Here is a 23002-nt window from a genome sequence, read left to right as displayed (position 1 = left end):
TTGCCACTTGCCAGGAAGTGGACTAATGGAGCCTGTTTTAACAGATGGATTGGAAAATGGGTCCCCGCGCTGACAGTTGGAACTGCGCGTTACATGCGTCAACAGGTGAATAAACGGTCCGTGCAATGCGGGATCCTTGGGACTTACCTACCTTGAAGGTAGGGGTTCAGGTTAGGGTCTAGCTGTTATCCCAATGATTCCGGATGGCACTGACCGTGAAGAAACCCCCGGCTCTGCTGTGGTGTATTTTTGAGGGTTGCCGGTGTCGATGTCACGTTTTGGGGGTAAAATACACTTTATAATAAATGTGAAAACATTTTCCTTAAAAAAAATTAGGCTTTAGCCAATAGTCTATGACTTACTTACATAATTTGTTTTAGCCATAACGGTTTGTGGCCTCAACCTATTAGATAAACTATTACATTGCACAAGTCGTTGTTTAGGCCTAGTAAGAGTTTACAGCTCAACAATAGTTTGAAGACTTTACTGTCTTTGAAAACAGTTGACCATTTTACGCTCTATTCGCCCGGGTGATAACTGGGTGAAGTTTGAGAGCACGTTAGTGTATGGGAGAGCAGAGGCTGAGAGCCAAATGGTTGTTTTAGGACTGGGCGGTGCTCTCTCTCTCTGCCCCAACACTCGACTGATGTCCGACAGCTGACCCGTTCCGTCACTCCACGGACTAGGCAGGGAAGTACCAAAGTTATCCAATAAACATACAAATGCGATGTAATTAACGAAGGACTCGGCGGAAAAGTAGAAGTTTACAGTTATATCCTAGGGGAAAAGTAAGAGTTTACAGTTATATCCCAGGGGAAAAGCGCAGGATTCTGAATGATATGAGTTTGATGGTAAGGAATCATTTGGAGCGCCGTGCACAAATCCCAACTGCAGAATGTGGTTTCCACGTTTGTGATACGCACCGTGTTCTGGTTCAGAGGAAGGATAGTCTACTCATGCTTTCTGCATGAAAACACCTGAATAAAGTAGCCTATCCGAGCTGATCAATCTCTTTTTATACCAAGTATTACATCTTTGCATTTAGCTGAACCATGTGCTCTCAACATTGATTGCAGGCTACCATTGACTGTCAATTGTAAAACTACTACAGGTTCCAATGGAGCACAGGACGCAGAAGTTAATGAGTTCGCCCAAGGGCTTCGTGGCTGTGTTCGAGATACGCATAACTCGTCCAATACTTGTTCTACTAGTGCTGATGTTGGTAGGGTTGGATGAGGTCGGAGGACTCCGGACGTGTAGGAGGAAAACGGTAATTCTATATATTTATCATTTTTATTCAGGGCGTGTGTCTGCGCGCGCGCATTTTCATTTGCGTTCATTTATTGTATTTTGGTATAGTTTTTAACAGAAGAAATACGTGTTTTAAGTAGGCTACACATATTATAAAATAGTTCTGTTTGGATCCTAATGTATATTTGTGCATGTTTATTTGTTGATGAGTGATATATATAGCGTCTATACTAATGCATTGATCATTGTTACAATAGCTGAGAACGGGGATACACGAGGGAAAGAAGAAAAGCAAGGTGTTGGTGCTGGTGAGGGGAAGGCTGGAGGAGTATGCTTCAGCTCACATGTGGGTGACAGATATTTTAGCACAGAGAGATGGATAGATGGACAGGGGCTGTCAAGGGATGATAGCAGAGGTGGATTCCACATCTGTGTAGGATTAAGTTGTGATTCGGTTCCTTTTTGCACTTGTGCCATGTGTGTTTTCCTAGAAGAGGCCAGACATGCTCCCTTTGCCAGGAAGCCTGAAAAATGCAATGGCTTGACTTTCATTTATTCCCTTTTAACTCCTAGTGGAAGAAATAGTACTGAAAAAGTGGAGAAATAGAATGAACAACTAACTATTTTGAGTTGAAATCCTCTCCCAGTTGCAAATTGCACATTTTGTCATCATTGAAGGGATTTTAGTCCTGTCTTGTTTCACAGGCTACTGCTAATTTGTTGTTTGTTTCAGGCCCTGTACCATTCTCTACTGCAACATACGGACTCTCTCTCTCTCTCCTACACACACATACACTGTTTTCACCTGTTCATGGTCATGTCATGCTCTTCTTGTCATCTCTAATAATCTCTCTCTCCCATTTCAATTCAAAGGGCATTATTGGCATGGGAAACATATGGTAACATTGCCAAAGCAAGTGAAATAGATAAAAATAAAAAAAGAGTGAAGTAAACAAACAAACAAACAATCTCTCTCTTTCTCTCTCTCTCTCTCAGGAAGCTGGTGGGCGGTCTGTGGAGTCCCTGAGCTCTGTGAAGCATCATCCCGTGACGGGAGCGGCACTCAGCCGCTCCAGACGCTACGCCATCAACCCACTGGGACACAAGTGGAGGCATTTCAACCTCACCTACAAGTGAGACCCTGAATCACAATTCAGACCCTTGTCCCTATCCCCTAGGAACTTTTGGAGATCTGAGAGGATTGGATATACAGTGCCTCAGATGGTATTCAAACCCAATGGTCCCTAAACATTTTTCATCACAGCAACTTTCAGGTCTGCTGAGAGCAAACTTGAACGTTGTGAAAATTCTATGCAACTTCCAGCGTGCATTTACTGTGAGCACTGAAGTTGTACCAGCTTTAAGTTACAGATTCAGACACTGGTCAAGTAGGCTACTGTAGCTATTTGATCATATGTAGGCCTACCAGAGTTCCCTACCATCAAAAACAATGGAGAAAATGCATCCCATGACATTTTAACATGGAAATAGCTGTTCTATCATTCAGCCTACAGTAGCAGCCAATGTGCGGTGTTCAATGTAGGTCCATGACACGTTTGAAAAAAACATGCAGGGCTTGACATTAACCTGTTTATCTATTCAGACAAGGAGGTGACTGAAAATGTTGTTTGCCTTCGGAAACTATTCAGACCCCTTGACGTTACAGACTTATTGTAAAATTGATTAAATAAATATAAATTCCTCAGCAATCCACACACAATAACCCATAATGACAAAGCGAAAACAGGCTTTTTAGAATTTTTAGCAAATTTATAAAAAACAGAAATACCTTATTTACATTAGTATTCAGACCCTTTGCTATGAGACTCAAAATTGAGCTCAGGTGCATCCTGATTCCATTGATCATCCTTGAGCTGTTACTACAACTTGATTGGAGTCCACCTGTGGTAAATTCAATTGATTGGACATGGTTTGTAAAAGCATAGACCTGTCTAAATAGTTGACAGTGCATGTCAGAGCAAAAACCAAGCCATGAGGTTGAAGGAAATATCCGTAGAGCTCCGAGACAGGATTGTGTAGAGGCACAGATCTGGGGAAGGGTACCAAAACATTTCTGCATCATTGGAGGTCCCCAAGAACACAGTGGCCTCCATCATTATTAAATGGAAGAAGTTTGTAACCACCAAGACTCTTCCTAGAGCTGGCCGCCCAGCCAATCGGAGGAGAAGGGCCTTGGTCAGAGAGGTGATCAAGAATCTGATGGTCACTCTGACAGAGCTCTAGAATTACTCTGTGGAGATGGGAGAACCTTCCAGAAGCACAACCATCTCTGCAGCACTCCACCAATCAGGCCTTTACTGTAGAGTGGCCAGACGGAAGCCACTCCTCAGTAAGAGGCAGATGACAGCCCGCTTGAAGTTTGCCAAAAGGTCCCTAAAGACTCTCAGACCATGAGAAACGAGATGCTCTGGTCTGATGAAACCAATAACTATTTTGTCTGGAGGAAACCGGGCACCATACTTCACCGTAGGGTGAAGGGGATGTTTTTCAGAGGCAGGTCCTGGGAGACTAGTCAGGATCGAGGCATAGATGAATGGAGCAAAGTACAGAGAGATCCTTGATGAAAATCTGCTCCAGAGCGCTCAGGACCTCAGACTGGGATGAAGGTTCACCTTGCAACAGGACAACAACCCCAAAAACACAGCCAAGACAACACAGGAGTGGCTTCGGGACAAGTCTATATCTAGAGAGACCTGAAAATAGCTGTGCAGCAACCCTCCCCATCCAACCTGACAGAGCTCGAGAGGATTTGCAGAGAAGAATGAGTGAAACTCCCCAAATACAGGTGTGTGAAGCTTGTAGCGTCATACCCAATGAAACTCGAGCCTGTAATCCCTGCCAAAGGTGCTTCAACAAAGTACTGAGTAAAGGGTCAGAATACTTATGTCAATGTGTTATTTCAGTTTTGTATTTTTTGTACATTCGCAAAAATAACGTAACAAATGTGGAAAAGTCAAGGGGTCTGAATTCTTTCTGAATGCACTGTATAGTGTATCTATAACTGAGCATCTACTCACGACCACTCATGCTGTAAACACAGTCCAGTTTAAAGAGAATGGCACAGATCCGTATATGGCACTGGTCTATCTGCAGCTCTGATTGGTGCTGAATCGTACTCCGATGCGTTCTGCTTACAACAAAATCTCTTGCATAGTTAATTTTGCTTCGGTATGTTGCATTGCACTCCCACAGTAGTTCAATGCAATAAATTACTTTCCCACAGTAAAGGGAAATGTTAACTAAGGGGAAAAACTGTAGAAAGTTAAGTGAAGTTCAATCTCGTCCTTCTCTGCGTAGGCTGATGGTTCTTCTGCTTGGCAGTGCCGGATCAGCTGGATGCCCATGCACAGTTTAAAGGGAACATTGTTCACTCCCCTTGACTTTTTCATATTTTGTTGTTATAGCCTGAAATTAAAATGAATGAAATTGAGATTTTTTGTCTCTGGCGTGACACACAATACCCCATAATGTCAAGGTGGAGTTATGTTTTTAGAATTGTGTTATAAATTAATTAAAATTGAAAAGTTGTAATGTCTTGAGTCAATTCAAACCTTTTGTTATGACCTAAATCATTTCAGGAGTAAACATTTGCTTAACAAGTCACATAATAAGTTGCATGGACTATGTGCAATAATAGTGTTTAACATGATTTTTATTAATGACACATAATTCCTGTACCCCACACATACAATGAATTATCTGTAAGGTCCCTCAGTCAAGCAGTGAATTTCAAACACAGATTCAACCACAAAGACCAGGGAGGTTTTCCATTGCCCCGCAAAGAAGGGCACCTACTGGTAGATTCGTCAAAATAAAAAAAGCAGACATTGAATATCCCTTTCAACATAATGAGGTTGGTGTATAAATACACCTAGTCACTACAAAGATACAGGCGTCCTTCCTAACTCTGTTGCCGGAGAGGAAGGAAACCGAAATGCTAACATAAATGACAGAAGGAAGCCTGTACAGAATAAACATATTCCAAAACATGCATCCTGTTTGCAATACGGCACTAAAGTAAAACTGTAAAAAATTGGCCAAATAAACTAACTACATGTCATGAATACAAAACATTATGTTTGGGGCAAATAACAACACATCATTGAGTACTACTCTTCATTTTTTCAAGCATGGTGGTGGCTGCATCGTGTTACGGATATGCTTGTCATTGGCAAGGACTAGGGAGTTCTTTAGGCTAAAAATAAACGGAATAGAGCTAAGCACAGTCAAAATCCGAGTGGGAAACCTGGTTCATTCTGCTTTCCAACAGACACTGGGGAGACAAAAATCACCTTTCAGCAGGACAACAACCTAACACACAAGGCCAAATATACAATGATCAACAACCAACTTGACAGAGCTTGAAGAATTAAAAACATTATAATGTGCAAATATTGTACAACCCAGGTGTGCAAAGCTCTTCGAGACTTACCCAGAAAGATTCACAGCTGTAATGGCTGCCAGAGGTGATTCTAACATATGTTGACTCAAGGGTGTGAATGCTTATGTAAATGTGATATTTCTGTATTTAATTTTCACTAAATGGGCACAAAAAACATGTTTTTACTTTGTTATTATGTGTAGATGAGTGAGAACAAAAATACAATCCATTTTGAATTCAGGCTGTAACACAACAAAATATGGAATAAGTCAAGGGGTATGAATACTTTCTTAACGCACTGTAGTTGTATTCAAGTTGTAAGGAATATAGCAGCAATTCCACCTAACCTATCAGTGGGCAAGGTTCCACCATATTACTGGCACCTATCCAATCCTCTCAGATGTAGTGTCAAGGGGGAAGGGACTAGGGTTGACTTGGTATTCAGGGAGTTCGGGGAGGGGATGGAAGAGACTGGGAGGTCGGCTTCTGAGTACTGTTTTGAGAATTAGAGCTTCAGAGAATGTTGGAGGATGGCCCACTGGCCAGACATGCAAATATTATTTCAGTTATGAATACAACTATTGTTCCCTGAAGGGAAATCAGCAACCATTCATATTCCCCTGAAAACTGAAATCACGCCCAACTGGCCAATGGATGCCAAGACTGGCTATAATACCGGGACATTAATTTCCTCAATTCAGTAACACTTTCCAGTGAGCCCAAATCCCCTGCACAAAATATGTTATTCCTCATTACCTCCTTAACTGAACAGTAGTTATTTTCATACATTCCCATTCAGTCGGTCACTTGGTATAACATACTATGGGGACATACAATCAAGCCCCAAGCTGGCTCATTGGGTACCAAACTAGGAGACGCATGGCAGCCCAAGCATACACACGTTCTACCGGTCAAAAAAGGGTCTACAGAAGCCACCTTTTTCCCTAATACTTACCTGAGAAGCCTGAACTGTCAGAGCCTGATGAAGCCTGAACTGTCAGAACCCCATATAGGGAACCAGAATCTGCTGCAACTTGACACGCTGCCACTGCAGCCCAAGCCCATAGAACCCATGGTTCCAAGAACAATACTTACCTTGTGAGCCTGAAATGTCAGAACTTGTGAAAAGAACCGTCCAAAACAACAGAACACTTGTTGTGACATGGTAAAGCGCACACTCACGCTGCATAGGATCAACCAGAGTCGATGAATCATGGCAAGGTTACTATGGTAACCTTGATAATGCACACTTTACACGCTGCCGCAACCCAAGGCAGCCCATGGCTCAAACCACAGGGAATTGTGGTAAACCGGATAAATGTGCAACCTGTACGCTGCCAACACCCACTCCTGGACCCAAACTTAAGAACCCTATGAGCCACACTAGGAGAAGTTACATCCAAGTGTTAAAATCTCACAAGGGTATGTCGGGAACCCTAACTCGCTGAAGCACAGATATCACCAATCATCATGCCCCTGAACAATGCCCAAGCAGCCGCCACACCCCTAGTGGAGTGAGCATGCACACCTATAGGCAACCCTTGTCCTTGTCAAAAGTGAGGGACCTGTAAGACATAGCTGCATTAGGACGTTACATCACTTTGGAATCAGCAGGTGCGGACTCCAAACAGGAGTGTGTGGAGATCCCCAACATGCTAGGCCGATGCCAAGGCCACGAGCAGGGCTGTCTTGTAGGAAAGGAGCTTTAGGTCCACAGACTCTAATGGTTCAAACGGAGACTCACACTGAGGGGACCAAGGCCCGGTCCCTGGTCGACGCCATGAGTTGACAAGCCTTTTAGGAGCCACACCACCGGAGGATGAGTCCCCGGTGTGGAGCTGTCCATCCCTACATGACACGCAGAGATGGCTGCCATATAAACCTTCAATGGAAACGCCTCAGCACCAGCCAAACTGTCAGTATCTCTAGGTAATTGATATGCAACTCCCTTTACGCTGTTGACCTAATCCCTCCTCGAGTAGCCCACACACAGTACTCCCCATCTCATAAAGGATGCGTCTGTCGTGATCACCCTGCGGGACACTACCCGGCCCATGAGAACCACCTGCAACAGAGAACCCGCAAAACAGACTCATCAACAGCGCCGAAACAGACATATCAACAGAAGTCCTAGAGACACAATAGCCTATCATAAAATAACTGTACCAGACAGAGCTGGAATTCAAACCTACTTTGTTGGGACCAAAATGCATGATTCAGAACTGAGTCCAGGAATTGAATGTGCTGAGTCAAACCACTTTTCCTGTGATTCACTCTGAACCCCAGAGACTGAATATGGGAAACCAGTGTGGCAGTATGGAGCTCCACCTGTTCCCTCGACTCCACTATGACCAGCTAATCGTCCAGATAGGCCAATACTCTGATCCCCTGGCACAGCATCATAGAAAAGGTGCGGGGAGATAAAAGTCCAAAAGGCAGGACCAGAAATTCATAGGCTACACCCTTGAAATGAAACCTCCGAAACTTTCGGTGGGGAAGATGTATAGCCACATGAAAGTACGTATCCTTCAGATCTATGGACATGAACCAATCACAGGGATGCGCCGACTGCAATAGCCAGCAAAGTGTGACCATTTTGAACTTGCAAACCCTCAGGTACAAAACCAACTAATGCCAATAGTGTGCAAAGCTGTTATCAAGGCAAAGGGTAGCTACTTTGAAGAATTTCAAATATAAAATATATTTTGATTTGTTTAACTTTTTTGGTTACTACATGATTCCATATGTGTTATTTCATTGTTTTGATGTCTACACTATTATTCTACAATGTAGAAAATAGTAAAAATAAAGAAAAACCCTGTAATGAGTAAGTGTGTCCAAACTTATGACTGGTACTGTGTTTTATAATTTTTTCTTTCATGCTTGTTTTCATATCCACCACCCTTAACAACCGTGTGTCTGAATGTGGGGAATTAACTTTGTTTATTATGTCCACATCTGGACGATGCCAGACTCCCGATACCCCTGAACGTAGAGAAACCTTGGGTAGAAACACTGTGCTTTCGTGGTACCGCCATTCTGATACCCAGCCAACACCGGGTTTGGGGTCTTCGGCAACCAGTAACTTGCCCCCGTTGACCGAGCCACTTGGAAGCACTGTTGCCATTAGTAAATGTGGAGGAGGGCTCCGAGAACATGCCCCTCCACCGGCCTTCAGCTAGGGTCGCGAGATCTGCTCATTCCCCCATGGCGCGGAAGAATCAGCGTTCACCCCACTCCCCTTTGACCCAGCACAGCGTCTGTGCCAAGACTTCCGCTGCTTCCCAGAAACACCAATACCAACTCGGCAGCTTTCCATCCATCGGTGGTGTGCAAATGAGCCCCGCTTCCTCCATACTCTACATTCATGAACTCACCTTAACCTGGTAGCACCAGCCTGGCTGAATGAGGGGAATCGCAGGTCGCCTTTAGCTCATCAGCGACGGAGCCGAATCTCATAGTCTTTGTGTGCTTGAAAAGTTTGTCATTTGCGTTACACGGTCTTCCTTCAGGCGGGCTGAAGAGAGAAGAATTGAGGAAATGGATGTGAGCCCTGGTATTATAGTCAGGAAGGCAGGACTTCTGGGGGTTAGCTCGGCATCCATTGGCCCGTTGGGCGTTTTACAGTTTTTTCAGGTGAATATGGTTGGTCATTGACTCCCCATAATGTTATACTGAGTGACTGACTGAAAGGGAACAGCACTGCGTTTTTGGGAATCCAAGTTAGTCGCATTGTCTGTCACTTTCCTGTCTGTCTTTCTGTTCACAGTTGTATGTCTGTCTGTCTATGTTTGTCTGTTTGTCTGCGTGTCCGTTCACATCTGTCAGGATCGTGAAGTTTCCCAACACGCTGAACAAAGATGACACCCGCCAGGCCATCAGCATTGCGTTCTCCAAGTGGAGCGACGTGTCCCCTCTCTACTTCGCCGAAATCAAAAACCCCAACAAGAGTGCTGACATTATCATCGGTGAGACCACGTAATTGATTAGAACCACATTGTATCACCTTAAGATAAGGGTGTGTGTGAGTATCTCAATATTTGTTAAGTCTTTAATACCCGGTTGTGTCTCTAGTATGATTAAATGAGATGACATGCTATTTTATCAAATCGATTACCTAACATTTGATTACGTGATTTTAATTGGGGAGGCAGCGCAGCCTAGTGGTTAGAGCGTTGGACTAGTAACCGAAAGGTTGCAAGATGGAATCCCCGAGCTGACAAGGTACAAATCTGTTGTTCTGCCCCTGAACAAGGCAGTTAACCCACTGTTCCTAGGCCGTCATTGAAAATAAGAATTTGTTCTTAACTGACTTGCCTAGTAAAATAAAGGTAACAATTAACTTGTTAATAACCTTTGGAACCAGGTTCTGGTTCTTAAAGATCTGAAGGTCTTTTATATCAATAGCAGTCAATTATTAATTATCACCTTATTCAGTCTCATCTGAACGTCATAAAATTCTTGGTTATCTGCACAAACCCTGGCTAACAAGTTGAATCAGCAATATAAAAATTGGCTTCATTATTTACTAAATACCTAAATAATCACACAGAATTACATATACACAGGATAGATCATAAATCGATTACTAATCATGTCATAAAAGAAAAAGTCCCTTGCAGATGAAACCTATATGATGGCTGGTTATACAAATAAAGGGGTTTGGGTTTGAATGAAAGAGCGGGAAGACTGAGGGACAAAGAGGATTGGGTCTATATTGGACCTTGAGAAGCTATGCTGCCGTAAATACAGAATCTTATGCATTCTAATAACCGCCCATTCGGAAAAGGAAAATGCAAGATACATATTTACACTGAGCTGCGTTTTGATAGATGAGTCGAAGATTGAAGACTGGTTTACCCAGCAGAGATCACCAATGTTCTTTCAAGAATCTTTCTGGTCGTAGTGTTGTAGAGCGGATATGTTCTTCTGAGAATGTAGGGCTATCGGATATGTTCTTCTGAGATTGTCTGTCTATGTACGTTTACAGCTGCAGCTGATAACTCGAGGAGGTATCACTTCTTCTTTAGTAAATAATCATTCAAAGTTCTTACCAAGTTGCTATAATCAGCTTGTGCTGTATTTTGGCTGGTCTAGTCGAAATTCACCATTCCAGCGTGGTGATCGTCACCTCCACATTGAAATTCACCCTTTTAATAAACATTAGGACAGCAGTCCTAACATTTCTGGAACTAAATGTTAATATCATTAGCTTGTAGTTGAAATTAGCCCTTTTAAACGTCTGGACACCAGTCCTCATGTCATCTCGAACTGAGGTTGACTTCCGTCAACGGGCTTTTGTACTGTGGGAGAGAAGGGCGTGTTTCATAGTTCTCAACCAATGTCTGTTCACTTGGGAGTGGCCACTGAGTGAGCAAAAGTTTACTTATGAAAACAATTCTCTCATTTAGAAGCTAAAATCATATTTAATCTTGTCACAAATAGTTTCATACTTAAACGTTTAAATTGCACATCAATTCCATTTGAATATAACTAGAATGTGCAGACTTTCCAAGATACAATTTGTTGTCCTATCATCAGATATAATGTCCCAGACAACAACTGATCTGACGACATATTATTTAAGTACCAACGGACACTTTCAACTGTTTGAGAAAGGAAGATATTGTTCCATTCCCCAACCTTTTGATGTTCCCATACTTTCTCTGTGGAAACACAGGGCTTTTCAAGAGTCCATTCTGTAGAGTGGAGAGAAAAGGGGGAAATGTATTTATGTGGGGGTATGTATTTATGTGGGGATAAACCTCACCCAACAGGGCAACGTCATGACAACCCCCTGCTTTTTGTGTATGTGTGGGCACAGGCTTCTACACGTGGAACCACACAGACTGCTGGTGGTCTCCATTGCATCCCTGTTTTGATGGACTAAACGGGGAGTTGGCCCATGCCTTCCTGCCCCCACGCGGGGAGATCCACTTTGACAATCATGAGTTCTGGATCCTGGGGAAGTCCCGCTTCAGCTGGAAACAAGGTGCAAATAATATCTACATTCTGTCTGTCTGTGCTCCGATTCTCTTCCCTTACCCCAAAAAGTGTACTCATTCACTTTCTCCCACCCGTGGATTTCCTTCAAGGAAATTTCTACAATGGAATCATGTAGTAACCAAAAAAGTAAAAAATAAAAAATAATAATACATTTTTTTTATATTTGAGATTCTTCAAAAGTAGCCACCCTTTGCCTTGATGACAGCTTTGCACACTCTTGCATTCTCTCAACCAGATTCATGAGATAGTCACCTGGAATGCAATTCAATTAACAGGTGTGCCTTTTTAAAAGTGAATTTGTGGAGTTTCTTTCCTTCTTAATGCATTTGAGCGAATCAGTTGTGTTGTGACAAGGTAGGTTTGATATACAGAAGATAGCCCTATTTAGTAAAAGACCAAGTCCATATTATGGCAAGAACAGCTCAAATAAGCAAAGAGAAACGACAGTCCATCAACACTTTAAGACATGAAGGTCGGTCAATACGGAAAATTTCAAGAACTTTGAAAGTTTCTTCAAGTGCAGTCGCAAAAGGAATCAAGCGCTAAGATAAAATTGGCTCATGAGGACCGCCACAGGAAAGGAAGACCCAGAGTTACCTCTGCTGCAGAGGATAAGTTCATTAGAGTTACCAGCCTCAGAAATTACCAGCCCAAATAAATGCTTCAGAGTTCAAGTAACAGATACATCTCAACATTAACTGTTCAGAGGAGACTGCGTGAATCAGGCCTTCATGGTCGAATTGATGCAAAGAAACCACTACTAAAGGACACCAACAAGAAGAAGAGACCTGCTTGGACCAAGAAACACGAGCAATGGACATTAGACCGGTGGAAATCTGTCCTTTGGTCTGATGAGTCCAAATTTGGGGGTTTTGGTTCCAACTGCTGTGTCTTTGTGATATGCGGAGTAGGTGAACGGATGATCTCCGCATGTGTGGTTCCCAACGTGAAGCATGGAAGAGGAGGTGTGATGGTACTTTGCTGGTGACACTGTCTGTGATTTATTTCAAATTCAAGGCACACTTAACCAGCATGGCTACCACAGCATTCTGCAACGATACACCATCCCATCTGGTTTGCGCTTAGTGGGACTATCATTTGTTATTCAACAGGACAATAACCCAACACACCTCCAGGCTGTTTAAGGGCTATTTGACCAAGAAGGAGAGCGATTGAGTGCTGCATCAGATGACCTGGCCTCCACAATCACCTGACCTCAACCCAATTGAGATGGTTTGGGATGAGTTGGACTGCAGAGTGGAGGAAAAGCAGCCAACAAGTGCTCTGTATATGTGGGAACTCCTTCAAGACTGTTGGAAAAGCATTCCAGGTGAAGCTGGATGAGAGAATGCCAAGTGTGTGCAAAGCTGTCATCAAGGCAAAGAGTGGCTACTTTGAAGAATCTCATATGAAATATATTTTGATTTGATTAACACTTTTTTTGGTTACTACATGATTCCATATGTGTTATTTCATAGTTTTGATGTCTTCACAATTTTTCTACAATGTAGAAAATAGTAAAAATAAAGAACAACCTTGAATGAGGCATCCAAACTTTTGACCGGTGCTATATATATAAATATATATATATAATATATATATATATATACACACACACAAAGTGGGGCAGTATTTAGTCAGCCATCAATTGTGCAAGTTCTTCCACTTAAAAAGATGAGAGGGGCCTGTAATTTTCATCATAGGTACACTTCAACTATGACAGACAAAATGAGGGAAAAAAATCCAGAAAATCACATTGTAGGATTTTTAATGAATTTATTTGCAAATTATGGTGGAAAATAAGTATTTGGTCACCTACAAACAAGCAAGATTTCTGGCTCTCACAGACCTGTAACTTCTTCTTTAAGAGGCTCCTCTATCCTCCACTCGTTACCTGTATTAATGGCACCTGTTTGAACTTGTAATCCGTATAAAAGACACCTGTCCACAACCTCAAACAGTCACACTCTAAACTCCATTATGGCCAAGACCAAAGAGCTGTCAAAGGACACCAGAAACAAAATTGTAGACCTGCACCAGGCTGGGAAGACTGAATCTGCAATAGGTAAGCAGCTTGGTTTGAAGAAATCACTGTGGAAGCAATTATTAGGAAATGGAAAACATACAAGACCACTGATAATCTCCCTCGATCTGGGGCTCCACGCAAGATTTCACCCCGTGGGGTCAAAATGATCACAAGAACGGTAAGCAAAAATCCCAGAACCACACGGGGGGACATAGTGAATGACCTGCAGAGAGCTGGGACCAAAGTAAGAAAGCCTACCATCAGTAACACACTACGCCGCCAGGGACTCAAATCCTGCAGTGCCAGACGTGTCCCCCTGCTTAAGCCAGTACATGTCCAGGCCCGTCTGAAGTTTGCTAGAGAGCATTTGGATGATCCAGAAGAAGATTGGGAGAATGTCATATGGTCAGATGAAACCAAAATATAACTTTTTGGTAAAAACAACTTGTCGTTTTTGGAGGACAAAGAATGCTGAGTTGCATCCAAAGAACACCATACCTACTGTGAAGCATGGGGGTGGAAACATCATGCTTTGGGGCTGTTTTTCTGCAAAGGGACCAGGACGACTGATCCGTGTAAAGGAAAGAATGAATGGGGCCATGTATCGTGAGATTTTGAGTGAAAACCTCCTTCCATCAGCAATGGAATTGAAGATGAAACGAGGCTGGGTCTTTCAGCATGACAATGATCCCAAACACACCGCCCGGGCAACGAAGGAGTGGCTTCGTAAGAAGCTTTTCAAGGTCCTGGAGTGGCCTAGCCAGTCTCCAGATCTCAACCCCATAGAAAATCTTTGGAGGGAGTTGAAAGTCCGTGTTTCCCAGCAACAGCCCCAAAACATCACTGCTCTAGAGGAGATCTGCATGGAGGAATGGGCCAAAATACTAGCAACAGTGTGTGAAAACCTTGTGAAGACTTACAGAAAACGTTTGACCTCTGTCATTGCCAACAAAGGGTATATAACAAAGTATTGAGATAAACTTTTGTTATTGACCAAATAGTTATTTTCCACCATAATTTGCAAATAAATGAATAAAAAATCCTACAATGTGATTTGTGTGTGTGTGTGTGTGTATATATATATATATGTATATATATATATGTATATATATACCATGTTTATCTTTACAAACAATAGTACGCAAGTATAAACACCATATATATATATATATATATATATAGAAACAGTTGAAGTCAGAAGTTTACATACACTTAGGTTGGAGTCATTAAAACTCATTTTTCAACCACTCCACACATTTCTTGTTAACAAACTATAGTTTTGGCAAGTTGGTTAGGATATCTACTTTGTGCATGACACACAAGTAATTTTTCCAACAATTGTTTACAGACAGATGATTTCACTTATAATTCACTGTATCACAATTCCAGTGGGTCAAAAGTTTACATACACTAAGTTGACTGTGCCTTTAAAACAGCTTGGAAAATTCCAGCCAATGATGTCATGGCTTTAGAAGCTTCTGATAGACTAATTGACGTAATTTGAGTCAATTGGAGGTGTATCTGTGGATGTATTTCAAGGCCTACCTACAAACTCAGTGCCTCTTTGCTTGACATCATGGGAAAATCAAAAGGATTCAGCCAAGACCTCAGAAATTGTATACCTCCACAAGTCTGGTTCATCCTTGGGAGCAATTTCCAAATGCCTGAAGGTACCATGTTTATCTTTACAAACAATAGTACGCAAGTATAAACACCATGGGACCACTTAGCCGTCATACCGCTCAGGAAGGAGACACGTTCTGTCTCCTCGAGATGAACGTACTTTGGTGCAAAAAGGGAAAATCAATCCCAGAATAACAGCAAAGGACCTTGTGAAGATGCTGGAGGAAACAGGTACAAAAGTATCTATATCCACATGTCAACATAAAATGAAAGGCCGCTCAGCAAGGAAGGACTGCTACAAAACCACCATAAAAAAGCCAAAGTACGGTTTGCACATGGGGCCAATTATCGTACTTTTTGGAGAAATGTCTTCTGGTTTCATGAAACAAAAATAGAACTGTTTGGCCATAATGACCATCGTTATGTTTAGAGGAAAAAGGGGGAGGCTTGCAAGCCGAAGAATACCATTCCAACCATGAAGCACGGGGATGGCAGCATCGTGTTGTGGAGGTGCTTTGCTGCAGGAGGGACTGGTGCACTTCATAAAATAGATGGCATCACGAGGATGGAAAATTATGTGCATATATTGAAGCAACATCTCAAGACATCAGTCAGGAAGTTGAAGCTTGCTCACAAATGGGTCTTCCAAATGGACAATGAAGCATACTTCCAAAGTTGTGGCAAAATGGCTTAAGGACAACAAAGTCAAGCTATTTGGGTGGTCATCACAAAGCCCTGACCTCAATCCTACAGAACATTTGTGGGCAGAAATGAAAAAGCGTGTGCGAGCAAGAAGGCCTACAAACCTGACTCAGTTACACCAGCTCTGTCAGGAGGAATGGGCCAAAATTCACCCAACTTATTGTGGGAAGCTTGTGGAAGGCTACTCGAAACGTTTGACCCAAGTTACAATTTAAAGGCAATGCATCCAAAAACTAATTGAGTGTATGTAAACTTCTGACCCACTGGGAATGTGATGAAATAAATAAAAGCTGAAATAAATCACTCTACTTTTATTCTGACATTTCACATTCTTAAAATAAAGTGGTGATCCTAACTGACCTAAGACAGGGAATTTTTACTAGGATTAAATATCAGGAATTGTGGAAAAACTGAGTTTAAATGTCTTTGGCTAAGGTGTATGTAAACTTCTGACTTCAACTCTCTCTCTCTGTGTGTGTGTGTGTGTGTGTGTGTGTGTGTGTGTGTGTGTGTGTGTGTGTGTGTGTGTGTGTGTGTGTGTGTGTGTGTGTGTGTGTGTGTGTGTGACTACCGTTCAAAAGTTTGGGGTCATTTAGAAATGTCCATGTTTGTTGAAAGAAAATACATTTTTTTGTCCATTAAAATAACATGAAATTGATCAGATATAAAGTGTAGACATTGATAATGTTGTAAATGACAGAAGCCCATTATCAGCAACCATCACTCCTGTATTCCATTGTGCTAGCTAATCCAAGTTTATCATTTTAAAAGGCTAATTGATCATTAGAAAACCCTTTTGCAATTATGTTAGCACAGCTGAAAACTTGTTCTGATTAAAGAAGCAATAAAACTGGCCTAATTTAGACTAGTTCAGTATCTGGAGCATCAGCATTTGGGGGTTCGATTACAGGCTCAAAATGGCCAGAAGCAAATGCCTTTTTTCTGAAACTCGTCAGGCTAGTCTTGTTCTGAGAAATGAAGGCTATTCTGTGCGAGAAATTGCCAAGAAACTGAAGATCTCGTACAACGCTGTGTACTACTCCCTTCACACAACAGCACAAACTGTCTCTAACCAGAATAGAAAGAGTGGGAGGCTCCGGTGCACAACTGAGCAAGAGGACATGTACATTAGAGTGTCTAGTTTGAGAAACAGATGCCTCAAGTCCTCTACTGGCAGCTTCATTAAATAGTACCCGCAAAACACCAGTCTCAATGTCAATAGTGAAGAGGCGACTCCGGGATGCTGACCTTCTAGGCAGAGCTGCAAAGAAAAAGCCATATCTCAGACTGGCCAATAAAAAGAAAAGATTAGGATGGGCAAAACACTGGAAGATTGGAAATAAGTGTTATGGACAGACTAATCTAAGTTTGAGGTGTTCGGATCACATAGAACATTTGTGAGTCGCATAAAAAATGAAAAGATGCTAGAGGAGTGCTTGACGCCATCTGTCAAGCATGGTGGAGGCAAAGTGATGGTCTGGGGGTGGTAGAGTTGGATATTTGTACAGGGTAAAAGGGATCTTGAAGGAAGGCTATCACTCCATTTTGCAATGCCATGCCATACACTGTGGATGGCGCTTAATTGGAGCCAATTTCCTCCTACAACAGGATAATGACCCAAAGTACAGCTCCAAACTATGCAATAACTATTTAGGGAAGAAGCAGTCAGCTGGTATTCTGTCTATAATGGAGTGGACAGTACAGTCACCAGATCTCAACCCTATTGAGCTGTTGTGGGAGCAGCTTGACCATATGGTACGTAAGAAGTCCCCATCAAGCCAATACAACTTGTGGGAGGTGCTTCAGGAAGCATGGGGTGAAATCGCGTCAGATTCCCTCAACAAACTGACCGCTAGGATGCCAAAGGTCTGCAAGGCTGTAATTGCTGCAAATGGAGGATTCTTTGATGAAAGCAAAATTTTGAAGGAAACAATTATTATTTCAATAAAAAAAAAAGTTATTTATAACCTTGTCAGCGTCTTGACTAGATTTCCTATTCATTTCGCAACTCATTTCATGTATGTTTTCATGGAAAACAAGAATTTTTAAGTGACCCCAAACTTTTGAACGGTAGTGTATATATATATATATATTTTTTAACAGGACAAATATGAGGGGGCATGACGCCTCTGGCATATATTCTACAAGTGTCTGGAACTCTATTGGAGGGATGCAGCAACATTGTTCCACGAGAAATTCCATAATTTTGTGTTTTGTTTGATGTTGGAAAACGCTGTCTCAGCCGCCGCTACAGAATCTCCCTTAAGTTTTCAAATGGGTTGAAATCTGGTGACTGTGAGATGCGCGTGCACACACACACACACACTTTAAATCCCCTAAGCTCCTTTGACACCCCTCTTTCAAAGTCACTGAGATATCTTGTTCTAGCCATGGTACCCAAAATAATGGTTAACTGGGCATTTATATTCATAACCCTAAGCATTACTTTCTTAATTAACTCTGAAAACTACACCTGTGTAGAAGCACATGCTTTCAATATACTTTGATCCCTCATTTACTCAAATGTTTCCCTTATTTTGGCAGTTACCTGTATATACCGACACACCATTCTAGAATCTAGATGTTATCTCAAATCACACAAGACTGATCACATGTATTCTATCCAGGGATCCCAATCCCCCTTGTCCTTTGATATAATGTGTGTATGTGCCTAATTGGGTCTGTTCCCTTCCCCAGGTGTGTGGTTAAATGACCTGGTACAGGTGGCGGCTCATGAGATTGGGCACGCCCTGGGGCTGTGGCACTCCCGTGATCCCCAGGCCCTGATGCACCCCAATGCCACCTACACAGGCCAGAGGAACATTGCCCAGGACGACATCTGGGGAATCCAGCGCCTCTATGGTAAAGGAACACACAGATCAAACATGTTTTTTTTGTTTATTTATGATGATAAATCAAGACTTTCTATATTTTTTTTCATACATGTATTGTAATGATGTAATGTATAACATTGTTTTAATATTGTCTAAACATTTGTATTAACATTCTCTATTCCACCAATTCCCGCTCAACTCATTGTGCAATTACAACACGATAGCAATACAATTACTACAGTACTATGTAACATGTTAATACAATGTTATTGCTACACATGTAATTCGTTTTATTACACAGGTATAAGACATAACACTAAGAAAACGTTAATACCACAAATGTCTATATATGTGTTGTATTCCAGGATGCACAGACAAGAAGCGCGTGTGTGATCCATGGGCTCGCCTTGGCTTCTGTGAAAGGAGGAAGAGCTTCATGAAGAAACACTGTGCCCGACGATGTGATCTCTGCTACGGTCAGACAGGCATATTGTCCACTCTCTTCCACCAGTTGGAATTTAAAGTTGCAATCTCCATGAGATCCTATTAATGACATGCTTTTAGGACTGTCTTAAGCCAGCAAATAGATCAGGACTTGATAGTTAAATGTGGATCTAGCCTGATTTTGGACATTTTAACACAAACTGGCTGCCTGGTAGGTGTCTTTCCTATGAATTACCATGGATTATCTCTCCAAATCAGATGTGTAATTATGGACCTGCCTGGATTTGTAAGGCACTTTGAATGACAGAATTTGCCAAACGGACAACTAAAATGTTTAACCGCGTGCTATGTTGCCAACATTCAGACTGTAGCTTGCCGAACTCCTGTCCTGTCCTGTGTCATCCCTTGTCCTACTGTACTGATAACACCCCTGTGGCATATATGCTTTATCCCCAATAAACTCTATTTCAAATCTTTACACGATTCCTCGCATCCTCTCTTTCTCAACCATATTGGAGAACGTCCAAGGTCTCCTCCCTCAGACTTTCTTCTCCGATTTGTTTTGAGGAGGCGACGAGGAAAGAGGATGTGAGGAATTGAGGAAAGATTCATTGAGAAAAAGCCATAGAGGAATATCTTGTGGGGGAAGTCTTATGACCGTCCTGGTATTTCACTCACTTCCTGTAGAGCCTCTTGAGGCCGTTACCACGCTAAGTCCACCGCCTGCCAACGTCAAGATCAAGATAGTTCCTCGTGGAAAGGTTGTGGGCTTCCGCTGTGGGACGAAGAATCCTAGATCGCCTCCCAAAGTCAGGTGAGAGAATAGTCTAAATACAGTAATGTACAAATCATATTTTTGGTGTTTATTGGACAGGATAGAGGTAGATAGGAGAGAGGGTGCTAGAGCAGTGGGTTGGAGTCAAACCAATACACGCAATTGCATTATACAATACATGTGCTCCAAAGGCAGGGGCTTAGACCGCTTGACAACCTTGGACCACTATATACCATAATTACCGATCGGATTCTCCCATCGTTTTATCAGGTCTTTTAACGGGAGCATTTAAACAGCATGCAGGCCGTTTTCTCTTATTTACTATGACTATGTTTCTGGCAAAGGTTGTTGGACATACATGACATTTGAATGGTTGATTCCTCTCTCCCTGTGCTCTTCCCTGGTACGGCCTTTGACCTTGCTCTAGTTGGTACAAGGATGGAGAGCAGCTCGTGATCTCTATCCCCGGCTACATCACCATGAAGGACCGCGACCTCCGTGTCGTCGCCAACGAGTTTAACGAGGGCACTTATACCTGTCGCGTCAATCGTGGCGGCAACGTGGTCTCCGCAAATTCCTGGGTCATCCGCCTGAACAGCCCTCCAACAGCTGAGCTGAATGAAGAGAGTGAGGGAAGAATGAGAGCTGGGAAGGAAAGAATGAGGCATGGAGGAAAAGAGGGCGAACCCACCGCAACAATATTATAGGTGAACTCAGCAATACATCCTCATACATAGCATGACGACTTCCTGCTTACTAATATTAAATATGCCAAGACTGCCACATATTGGACCTTATTCACCCAGGGATTGTGAGCTTTCAAAATACAGCTTTGTGTGATAAAAAAACAAAACTTAAGGTTAACCTTGGAATCAACAGATACAGTACCTTGCGAAAGTATTCGGCCCCCTTGAACTTTGCGACCTTTTGCCACATTTCAGGCTTAAAACATAAAGATATAAAACTGTATTTTTTTGTGAAGAATCAACAACAAGTGGGACACAATCATGAAGTGGAACGACATTTATTGGATATTTCAAACTTTTTTAACAAATCAAAAACTGAAAAATTGGGCGTGCAAAATTATTCAGCCCCCTTAAGTTAATACTTTGTAGCGCCACCTTTTGCTGCGATTACAGCTGTAAGTCGCTTGGGGTATGTCTCTATCAGTTTTGCACATCGAGAGACTGACATTTTTTCCCATTCCTCCTTGCAAAACAGCTCGAGCTCAGTGAGGTTGGATGGAGAGCATTTGTGAACAGCAGTTTTCAGTTCTTTCCACAGATTCTCGATTGGATTCAGGTCTGGACTTTGACTTGGCCATTCTAACACCTGGATATGTTTATTTTTGAACCATTACATTGTAGATTTTGCTTTATGTTTTGGATCATTGTCTTGTTGGAAGACAAATCTCCGTCCCAGTCTCAGGTCTTTTGCAGACTCCATCAGGTTTTCTTCCAGAATGGTCCTGTATTTGGCTCCATCCATCTTCCCATCAATTTTAACCATCTTCCCTGTCCCTGCTGAAGAAAAGCAGGCCCAAACCATGATGCTGCCACCACCATGTTTGACAGTGGGGATGGTGTGTTCAGCTGTGTTGCTTTTACGCCAAACATAACGTTTTGCATTGTTGCCAAAAAGTTCAATTTTGGTTTCATCTGACCAGAGCACCTTCTTCCACATGTTTGGTGTGTCTCCCAGGTGGCTTGTGGCAAACTTTAAATTACACTTTTTATGGATATCTTTAAGAAATGGCTTTCTTCTTGCCACTCTTCCATAAAGGCCAGATTTGTGCAATATACGACTGATTGTTGTCCTATGGACAGAGTCTCCCACCTCAGCTGTAGATCTCTGCAGTTCATCCAGAGTGATCATGGGCCTCTTGACTGCATCTCTGATCAGTCTTCTCCTTGTATGAGCTGAAAGTTTAGAGGGACGGCCAGGTCTTGGTAGATTTGCAGTGGTCTGATACTCCTTCCCTTTCAATATTATCGCTTGCACAGTGCTCCTTGGGATGTTTAAAGCTTGGGAAATCTTTTTGTATCCAAATCCGGCTTTAAACTTCTTCACAACAGTATCTCGGACATGCCTGGTGTGTTCCTTGTTCTTCATGATGCTCTCTGCGCTTTTAACGGACCTCTGAGACTATCACAGTGCAGGTGCATTTATACGGAGACTTGATTACACACAAGTGGATTGTATTTATCATCATTAGTCATTTAGGTCAACATTGGATCATTCAGAGATCCTCACTGAACTTCTGGAGAGAGTTTGCTGCACTGAAAGTAAAGGGGCTGAATAATTTTGCACGCCCAATTTTTCAGTTTTTGATTTGTTAAAAAAGTTTGAAATATCCAATAAATGTCGTTCCACTTCATGATTGTATCCCACTTGTTGTTGATTCTTCACAAAAAAAATACAGTTTTATATCTTTATGTTTGAAGCCTGAAATGTGGCAAAAGGTCGCAAAGTTCAAGGGGGCCGAATACTTTCTGTAATTGACCAATTGAAACAACCCTCTATTCTAGAGCCAATAGTGTCAGTCTTAGCACATCAAAATTCTGTTGTTGATGTCTGTAAACAGGAAGTTTCCCCGGTTTGAAGGATGTTGTCATATGTCTGAGTCTAACTTTAAGCAGGCTGTACTCTGACAGTACTCTCTTGAATCCAGGTCATAAATGGAATAGATCCCAGAACTCAACCTTGTCCTTAATGATGAATGAAGTTTCAGACTTTAAGATCTGGTCAGAAAAGACTAGCCGTGCTCACCCTTTAAACGTGATGCCTTATTTTTATGCAGTTGTTGTATTGATACATCTCACTTTGTTAAAATGTCTAGGGCAGAGTTGATATTTCTATGTCCTGTGTCACTTAACAGTATAGTAATTTGTTTTGAGATAAAGGGTGTAAATGTGATGCAGCTATCACTGTGTGTACAG

The 23002-nt window shown here is 42.1% G+C and overlaps 1 pseudogene; it reads left to right on the top strand.

Annotated features, from left to right (window-relative positions):
• The first annotated feature begins 1117 nt into the window (after window positions 1–1117).
• LOC139393106 (matrix metalloproteinase-23-like) lies at window positions 1118–20676 on the top strand (annotated as a pseudogene).
• The last annotated feature ends 2326 nt before the right edge of the window (window positions 20677–23002 follow it).

The sequence above is a fragment of the Oncorhynchus clarkii genome, chromosome 33 (genome assembly GCF_045791955.1).
Source record: "Oncorhynchus clarkii lewisi isolate Uvic-CL-2024 chromosome 33, UVic_Ocla_1.0, whole genome shotgun sequence".
NCBI lineage: Eukaryota > Metazoa > Chordata > Actinopteri > Salmoniformes > Salmonidae > Oncorhynchus > Oncorhynchus clarkii.
Note: the sequence above shows the minus strand (reverse complement) of the source record. Positions and strands in the feature narration are given on the sequence as shown.